The sequence below is a fragment of the Limulus polyphemus genome, unplaced genomic scaffold, assembly GCF_000517525.1.
Source record: "Limulus polyphemus unplaced genomic scaffold, Limulus_polyphemus-2.1.2 Scaffold1881, whole genome shotgun sequence".
Taxonomy (NCBI): domain Eukaryota; kingdom Metazoa; phylum Arthropoda; class Merostomata; order Xiphosura; family Limulidae; genus Limulus; species Limulus polyphemus.
The window spans coordinates 167,346-177,147 of NW_013667491.1; positions in this window are offsets into that span (position 1 = coordinate 167,346).

Genomic DNA, 9,802 nt, shown 5'->3' on the forward strand with positions numbered 1-9,802 from the left:
AAAAGGTGGTGTCTATTTACTTGTGACCACGCTGTGTATCTAAAGGCATATCTCAAATCTAATTAATTGAATATGTTAAAATTGCACTAATTAATATACTAAATGAAAAAACTATACTAAGTACATAAGTTTTTTTGTCAATAGAATACAAAATCTTGATTCAGAATTTTATCCTCATTCAAACCTTTATATAAACATCAATTCATCATACCAAATTTCTAGAAAAAGGAAGAAAAGAACAACAATAAAATGTTTCAAATAATAAAAAATTTTTAAGTGTTCTACACACTTACTTTAGAAATTTGGACATATAACAAATCATGTGTTCTCGAAGTTATTTTTAAATTAATCAATATAAGCTAAGACTGAATTAATTTTCTATAAAATATATATATACAATTAGAATACTTTTGTATTCAACCATGAAAATATCAATAAAGTAATAATTTTGAATAAAAATGAAGAAATACTTGATGTTTTAATTCAAAGCTAGTTTAAAAGGGAACAGATAAATACTGGTCATAATTAGTTAAGTAGATAGCTATGAATTGTTTAACTAGCTTAAAAGAACTGTTAAAGATTTTATCAGTATACTGTGTGATTGCTAATGTATATTTAAGAATCTACTATACATCAATAATAAAGTGAAAAAGGTTACATTCTTGTGTGGAAGCATGTTCCACATACTGCTTTAAATCTTATTTTGCTGAAAGCAATATATTCATAGATTAAATCTTGTGTGATTTTCATTTATATATATATATATAGTCTTATTATTCAAGCAGGCCAAAGTGTTTGATTTTACAAAACAAAATGTGAAATTCTTACAAGAAACGAAAAGTGTTGCTGCTTCAAAAAATGTTTTGATTTTTTTAAACCTCAGCTTAAAGCAAAATCTTTGAAAATTACAATGTTAAGGCTTTATCATATATTATATTACTAGAATACATTAATTTATAGTGTAACAGATCATTAATTATGATGCTATCAGGTTCAGCAAACATTAAAATGAAATATGTTTTGTACTTCAATAGTAAACAAAAAACATATTATATTTGTAACGTTAAAACAGTACTGTAAAAATTGTATTGTAGCTTAAATCAAAGAAAAGAATTAACAAAATACCTTCCAATATAGGGTTATGCTTCTATAACTGGTAAATTGTTTTATCTCATATGCTTCTCTGGTAATGTTTGGTAAGTTGTATGGCACTGAAAAAAAATACACAGATACTCAAAGTAAAAAATATTCTGTAAGACTCTTGACTTTGTAAAACTAAAATGAGCCACTTCTATTGAACTTATAATAATCATAGAACATAGTTTTATTTGAATTATACACTGATTGTCTATTTTATTTGCTCCCCTCAAAACATATACTTGTAGAACACTCCATTCATTTGTACATACAAAACAAACTGATCATGTGACATGTCAGGTAATTGTTTGAGCTCTATAAATGCAAAGATAAAGTTATATCACTGTTAGTACATAAGACAATTAGTAAGAATGTACTCTAATTATATACACTAATCTTGTGTAAATGCTTATCTAGCAAAAGTGTCATTATAAAAATTTTTTTCAACAGGCTGCAAAAATACACCTGTCATAAAAGTTTATTAACAGTGGCAGCAAAAAGGAAATATGTCTGTTACTAGTAGATTTTTTCATGGGGAATCAACTACTGGTGAATGAGGGAAAAGATGATTCTTCAAGTTTATAAAATCTAATTTATCAATTCCTTTAATAGTGGTCAGGATCTGACTATTTCCAACTGCATCATACAAACAACAATATCAAAACTGTTATGTGGCAGCCAATGAGAAGTCCATAAATACATATTTCTGATGCAAGTAAGAAAGCAAAGGATTTGAGCTTCATTTTTTTTTGTATTAATGCTAGAATAATAATATATATATATATATACACATGTTATTATTTGTCATGCACATCTCTCATTAATCCAATTTCACCTGAATGGACAAGGACTTTACATGATGACGATAATACAGCAAAATGTTGCAATATCTCTCTGAAACTGGAGGTAAGAGTACAAAAGTGGCTTCAGTCACCTTCCTTGGTGAGCAAAAGCTTTAGATTCCAATCTGGTTCAGTATATAGGGGATGAACTTAATCACTGCATTTGCTACTATAATTTTCTGTCAACATCTACGAATTAACTGCAGACCACAGTCCTTGAAGAATGGGCTATAATCAAACAAAACAGCTTCTGACAACTTGGGTAGTTGATTAATTCAGGCTGTTACTGGGGTGAGAGGTAACTCAATTTTATATTAGTTTGAAGACCAAATAAGTTGGCTAGTCGGTATATTACATATATATATGTAAAAAAAAAGTAATATACTTTAATCAGAAACATTTGAAATATATACTAAAAAATCTGTAACATCTCCAAAACAGATATTTTCCAAATATTTTACAATTAAGTGGTTATTAACTGAGGCAATCAGTCTGACCTTGACATAGTCTGTTGGATTCACTGCTTAACATACAAGTCACTTAATAATGTAATATTTATTAATTTGATAAAAACATTTAATAAACTGGAAAAAGCTTATAAAATAAACATATGTACTTTTGATTTCACACTAAGTTCAGGTAACTTTTACAAAGCATGTCACTTGAAACATGGGTTAGAAAAGTAAAGAGATTACCGTACTCATCTACATATTCCTCAAGTTTACAAATTATATTGTAATTTGAATAAAAGGCCAGTAGAAGATGAAAAAATTTGTTCCAGGTATTTATTCTTTATTTCAGTCATTCATATATAAAAACAAAATGCATTTAGTATTAAGTCTTTACTGCTGATAAAAGATTATTTAAATTTTTTTATAAAAATCATCAATAAAGCATAGAGGTAAAATTTTTTCATGTTTTGATTTCAAATCTCATGTACAAAATCAATAAAATTACTCTATTAATGTAATTTTGTTTTCAAAGATTTAATACAGCATTTTCAAAAATAAACAGAAAAAAGTGACATAAAAATCAAACTATATGGAAACAAGGAATTTACATTGCATGTTTAAGGAATTTCTTTTGTTTTAATGAAGGCTGCAAGGTTTGCATGTTTTATACACCTTCCATTTGTAATATAATAAAGTATTATTTCTCAATAGCTTATGTATTAAACTTGGTGAAAATTAGAATTGGGATAATTAGCACCTAAGTATCTGTATTTTTACTGTTATAAATCCTCTCAGCAAAGCATTCAAAATTTTAATTATAATCGTATGTTGCTTGTGAGTTCATTGTTTTCAAATTCCAATTTATTAAAAACATATGATATGAGAGGATATTAAGTAGGATTTGCATTTGGGGGATCCTATATGCTAATGGGCCTCCCAAACTCTAGGATATATATATTGGGATTCTTGGAACTGTATCAACCATTTCTGGATTGGAGTGGTGTCATTGATATGTCCTGATTTGTTTCTCCTCACAGCTATTGATGATAAAACAAAGGATGGTATAGGTTAGAAAATGCAAATTTTCATACATCTATTGCCAGTGACTTTTTTTTGCTTGCACTAATATCAGAGAAGCCAAAATGATAAAAACCCTATAACCCGGGTGCTTTCAAAAGGTGGACCTTTCTTCTTCAGGGGCAAACAGGGAATGGTGGTGTATGAGTGATATATTAAGAGAGATGAGTGATGTCGTGAAGGTCATCTGCTCTTCCAAGAAATGTTTAGTATATTTTTCTATGTACTGTTGTAAGTGTGTCTTATTTCCGGTTCAATGTGGTAAGGGACGAGTGTGTTATGCCAAAAGGTTTTAGGGATATTTTGCTTTAGAAATGGTTTAAAAAACAACAACAACTGTACTTTAGTATTTAAGTAAAATAAAGGTTACACCTGAAGACTGGTTGAAAAAGGATGTAAAGCTAATTACTTTATACAAACAGGTATCGAAAATTATTTTAAATAAATACTAAGTTTTAGAAAAACTAGGGTTCAAACTACATGAAAGAAATAAGCAAAGAATAAAAATTATTTTTCTGACAGAGATGAAACCAATGATTGGAGATCACAGATTCCAGGATCTATATTGATCCCAAAAGGTCGAACAGCGTTTAGATTAGCGATCCAATAAGCTTCTTTTATTTCCCTATCAGCTTTAGTTTTGAATTCTGTTTCAATGTCAATGAGAGTAACAGCGTTAATGGAATGACTGGGCTGGATAAAGAGTTGAGTAACAGGGAAATCTTTTTTGATGATAAAAGAAGATTTATGGTTGTTGAAATGTTCTCTATGAGTTTTTTTGTGTATGTCCAACATATTGGTGATTGCATTTTTTATGTTGTATAAGTGTTCCACGAGATTTCTTTGGTTGTGCTTGTCAGAAAATGAGTCAGTAGTTTTATGAACTTGCAGGTTTGACAATGAGCTTTATTACATGGATGACAACCATTTTTGGTGGGATGTAATTCACTTTTGTGTGAACTAGGATGTATTTTAGAGTTCTAATTTTTTGAAAGGAGGCAACAGAACTTCAGGAACTATCTGTTTAAGGTGATTGTTAAGTCATTGGAGATGAAAATGTTTTTCAGAATTCATGAACGTCTCTGAGTTTAAAGTGATAGGTAATAATAAGAGGAATTGTATTTGAAACTTTAATACTGCTCTGTTTTAAGATGTTTTTCCACTGAGTGTTGTTAGCCTTTTCGATCTGTCTGTAGGTTTTTTGTACAAGTCGATGTGTAAAATTCCATCATTTATAAAGACAGTGACAATTTGGGTAGGAGAGTAATTAAAGGTAAACTTGATTGTTTTGTGAAAGGAGTTTATGAGATAAATTAGCTTTTTATGTAACTTACTTCTGTCCAAATATAACCCTCCCATTTAAGCTAAAATTGTGCAACTTTATAGCAGTTTATGATAACAAGAGAAAACACAAATGTTAGTAACAAATATTTCAGTGATGTAATATCTATTTAAGTTAATAAGATTTAAGTGTAAACAAAATATTTACACAATAAAATTTAATATAGTTTCTGGTTGATTTGTTTACTCTAGCCATGATTTTGTTCAGACAAATATATTTACGGAGAGAATATATTGTGAAATTTCTAGCATCCTGGTAAACCACACTTTGTTTATCATTGTTTTTTCCCTTAAACCTACGTGTAATAATCAATGGGTATTAATATACACGTATAATTAGGTTGTTACTGACATTCACATTACCAAAGGATCACCAAATATATCAATTTTGGAGACTGATTACAATATCATGAATGTATAATAACAATTAAGATTATTTTCTAAAATCCATTCTTGATATTGTGTATAACTTTCACAAAATAGATAAACAAAGAAATATGATTCTTTGAAAACACAGTTTCTGATGTTACTAAAATGGTTAAAAATGATTTTTCCCACAATAACAACTGTTCCATGCCTACCATCTGGGTCAGTATGAGCTATTATTGTAGCAGGCTTACTCCACATATCTTTCTGATCAGCTAAAGCAGAGCGACAACGAACTAAAAATTTGTATTGTGTATTTGGAATCAATCCTGTAACATTGTATGTCTTTCTTCCAATTCCCATGCTGTTAACCTGCAGTAATAAAAACAAAACAAAAACACGATTTTACACTGAATAAAGTTTGCTAAAAAGTGGAGGAAATTGTAAAATTAAAAACAGTAGAATTATATGTAATTGTAAGATCATCAGAACATAATATATTGATAACATGTATATGAATGGCAGGTTTAATAAGACAGTTTTTATTTGATCTATGTAAAATAATAAGCTTCACTACAAATGTACATACCAAAATGTTTTGTAATATTCATGGCTGTATAAATTAACCTAATTTTATGACTATACATTAGATTGTCTTGAAAATATATATTGTATTCATCCTGTCATTCTATTTCTAAATTTATTGTCCTTTCTTGAGGAAGTGAATCTTTTTATCTTCATAGTTAAATGACAATTTCAAATTTCCACATTTTCCTTTGCAACTTACTTCGATGGACACCTAATGTATCATAATGGTAATAATACTCTTCTCTCGCAGTAACAGAGAAAACTGGAGAAATCAGTCAAACTAGTTTTAAACTAAAGTTAACTAACTCACAAACACCTTTAAATGTTGACTTCTTGTGAGCTTTCTACAACTGTATATGAGTTGGAAGAGAAATTTTTTCATGTGCATATCACACACCAAATGTTAAGTTTATAGTGGAAATTTACATGTTACTTGCTTCCAGAGGCATTGCTAGGTACTTAAAAGATTCAAGGCTTAAGACAATAGGCACAGGAATTTCAGGTGTTTTGAGTATGATCGATCATGGTTTTCTATTCTGATTTTTCAAGACACCAATTGGGGATTTGGGGCACTGTCGGTTACAATCGAGGCAATGGCCCCATGTGGCAGTGCCTAGCCGTGTCTCTTGTTGCTTCCCACACCAGTATGAAGTTAACAAGTAATAAATCTTCCAACTTAAAAAATCCAATAAGCCTCTCTCCTGAATTAAATTACTTTACTCATACTTTAAGCAATCAGTAATTTTTTAAACTACAAAGTTGAATTTTAGCAATATTTTCTAATCTTTAATATAAACTTTCAGGATGCACACAATGAAAGATAAGCAAATTTTTTTTAATTTTGATTTTTCAATATAACACATGAGAATTCCAAACTATCTAACTTCAATAGTATTAAGTTATTAAGAATAAGAATGGTAAAGGAGAAATTTTAAAACTGTAATTCCTTAAGTTTGAAATTGTCATTTAACCAAAAAATCCAGGTTAATTGCTTGGAAATTTAAAAAGTCTACTAAGTATAGAAAGAAAGTTAATTGTAATGCACAAGAATGATTTGCATATGTTAATACAATAATATGTTACTGTAGATGCTATATCTTTAACATGTATACGTTCCCAACCACTGAACAGTGCAATATCACTTAGGTAGATTTATCATTGTAGAAATGTACAGTCCTATCAAAGAAAAATATTTACACATGGAGATTGTTAAAAGATTAAAATAGACATAACATTTTGAAGAAAGGAGCCTTCAGTGTTTTCCACGAAAGCAGAAAATTTTGCACAGTAGAGTATTTAGGGCAGCAAAGACTCTGAAACAACACACCAAGACAACTTGAAGCAATGTCTTCATTTATAAGTGAAGACTATGGTTAATGAAATAAAACTTTCTAACCCAAAAAGCTATGGTAATTAAGATAAGCATATCTCCCGGTACTGTTAACAAGATATTAATTAAGGGATATGAAACTGATGAAGGCTCACAAACCAAAAGTTCACAAGATTTTAGTTGCATCTTGAACTTCATAGCTGTTCACACAAGTAAGTTACTCTAAGAAACAGGAATCACAGCAACTGCATTTTGAACTGTCAAGGATACACTAGTGGTTATCAAAAGTATTACTTAAAAATAAAAGAGCTAGCCTGACTATAACTGTTACAGAGACAGTACGCAAACAATAAAAAAGAGGAGCCTTAGATAAAAGACATGCCAACCTATGAAATCACTTATAATAAAGATTACTTCTGGATTTTTTGTGTATTGCTCATTGTATTTCAAGTAACATACAGAATGAGAAAGAAACACTTGGACAAAACATATTGTCACTTTCACCCCAATCAAATGAGATGTTTGAGAGAATTGAAAAAGAGAGGCTCATCTCGCAGAGTAGTTCATGGTTGTATAGGCTTCTGTTTAATTGCTTTACATCATCAGTTTTCAAGGATGAACTCTGTGATTTATCACTGGCACTTATCACCTTATGTAATTATCATAGAAACACTTATCAGACACTATGAGATATCTTTTGTTTCATCTGAAATAATCTGCTACAAATCAAATGTCACATCACTGGCGTAATCTTTATGGATCTTCCACGACACAACAACCACTGATTATGCAATATGTGGCTGGTAGTAGTAGTATTGCTCATATGTGAGGACAGTTAGAAATTGTACTCATTTTACATCAGTTTCCACCATCACTAGGACAAATCTCTCTAACACCACATAAGCAGCAAATACTTGAGGCAACTGGTCAACAATGGAATTCTCCTATGAGAGTGTTTGTTTGTTTGTTTTGAATTTCACTCAAAGCTACACAAGGACTATCTGCTCTAGCCATCCCTAATTTAGCAGTGTAAGACTAGAGAGAAGGCAGCTAGTCATCATCACCCACCTCCAACTCTTGGGCTACTCTTTTACCAATGAATAGTGGGATTGACCATCACATTATAATACCCCCATGGCTGAAAGGGCAAGCATGTTTGGCGTGACGGGGATTTGAACCCGCGGCCCACAGATTGTGAGTCGAGTGCCCTAACCACCTGGCCATGCCAGGCCCCTATGAGAGTTACACACATGACTAAATTACAGTGGCGTAGATTCATTCAAGTGCTTGACAGATTATATGAAGCTAAGGTTTGTCTCAAATAGAGATATCATGTAAGGCAGAGGTAACACATACAAATATTTTGCCTGCAAATTACATTGTATAGACTGCTATAATGAAATATGATTACATGTATGCTTCTATCTAATTCTATATTTGCTGATATAAAAGAACTAATATCAGATTTTTAACATATATAAAACATTTTTTAAACTATTTTTAAATTAGTTAACACAGAGAAACAGTTTTATCAGCACATAAGCCTGGACAACTCAGTGGCCACCATCTTGGGAATTATTTTATATATCATACACAATCTATCATAGCCATTACTATACTGGTATTAATTTTAACAAAAATCTAATGGGGGCTATGTTACTCCTTACTTACATCCATCCTTTATTTATTTAGGTTAGTATAAAACATGAAATATATAGTGGTAATCACACCAAAAGTTGTTTCAGTTGTCAAAATAACAATTAATGTTTTATAAAACAACTCAATGCCATTATGTCATTCACACAGCTTTTGCAAATACTAATTCAAATGCATTTGAAGGAGGCTTTCTGGTAATTTCAAGAATAAACTTGGCACACAGTTAGCTGATCTTTACAACAACAAGAGAGTTGAGGACCTAGTATACAAAAGGACAGGTATGGCAGTTTGTAGTGGTAGAATGCAAGAGACAAGTCATGAAATGAAGATGAAAAGCTGATCATCTAGTGGTATAACTACAGGCTTGTAAAAGGAAATTAAGTATAATAAATGAAATATCTGTAAATAATTAATAGAAACTGTATTTAAATAAAAACTGTTATAATCTGGAAGTATCTATGGTCCATGTGACAGATACAATGCAGTATTTCCTTTATACACTTTGCCCTGAATTTAGCACTTGACTTCACTTGTATTCTGTATGAACCAAATTACAATTTAGTAAATTTAGATTTAGATTACAAATATATACTATGGGAGAGTAAGATATGTAGTAGTTACATACTTTGACTTGATACATAGACTCAAGACAGAAATATTAAAAAAATCACTATAGTTATAATTTAAGAAAGGAAAGGCAAACCATATATGCAATATTTGGAAATTGTTCAGGATGGCTTTCCTCCCCAATTAGTCAAGGAACCTACTAGAAACAATGCTTAGATTTATTGTTAACTTAAAATATAGAAATGGTCGAGAGGGTGGAAATTGGGGAACATCTGGGTGCAAGTTATCATTACTGTATTAGGTTCGATGTTTTGCTGCATTCGGAGTTAAGGAATAATGATACATTTGGTTACAAATTTCAAAAAAAAGTAAATTTTGAAGGGATGCGACAAGAATTGTCTGTTGTGAATTGGGCAGATGAGTTACTTGATGATACTAATCAGATG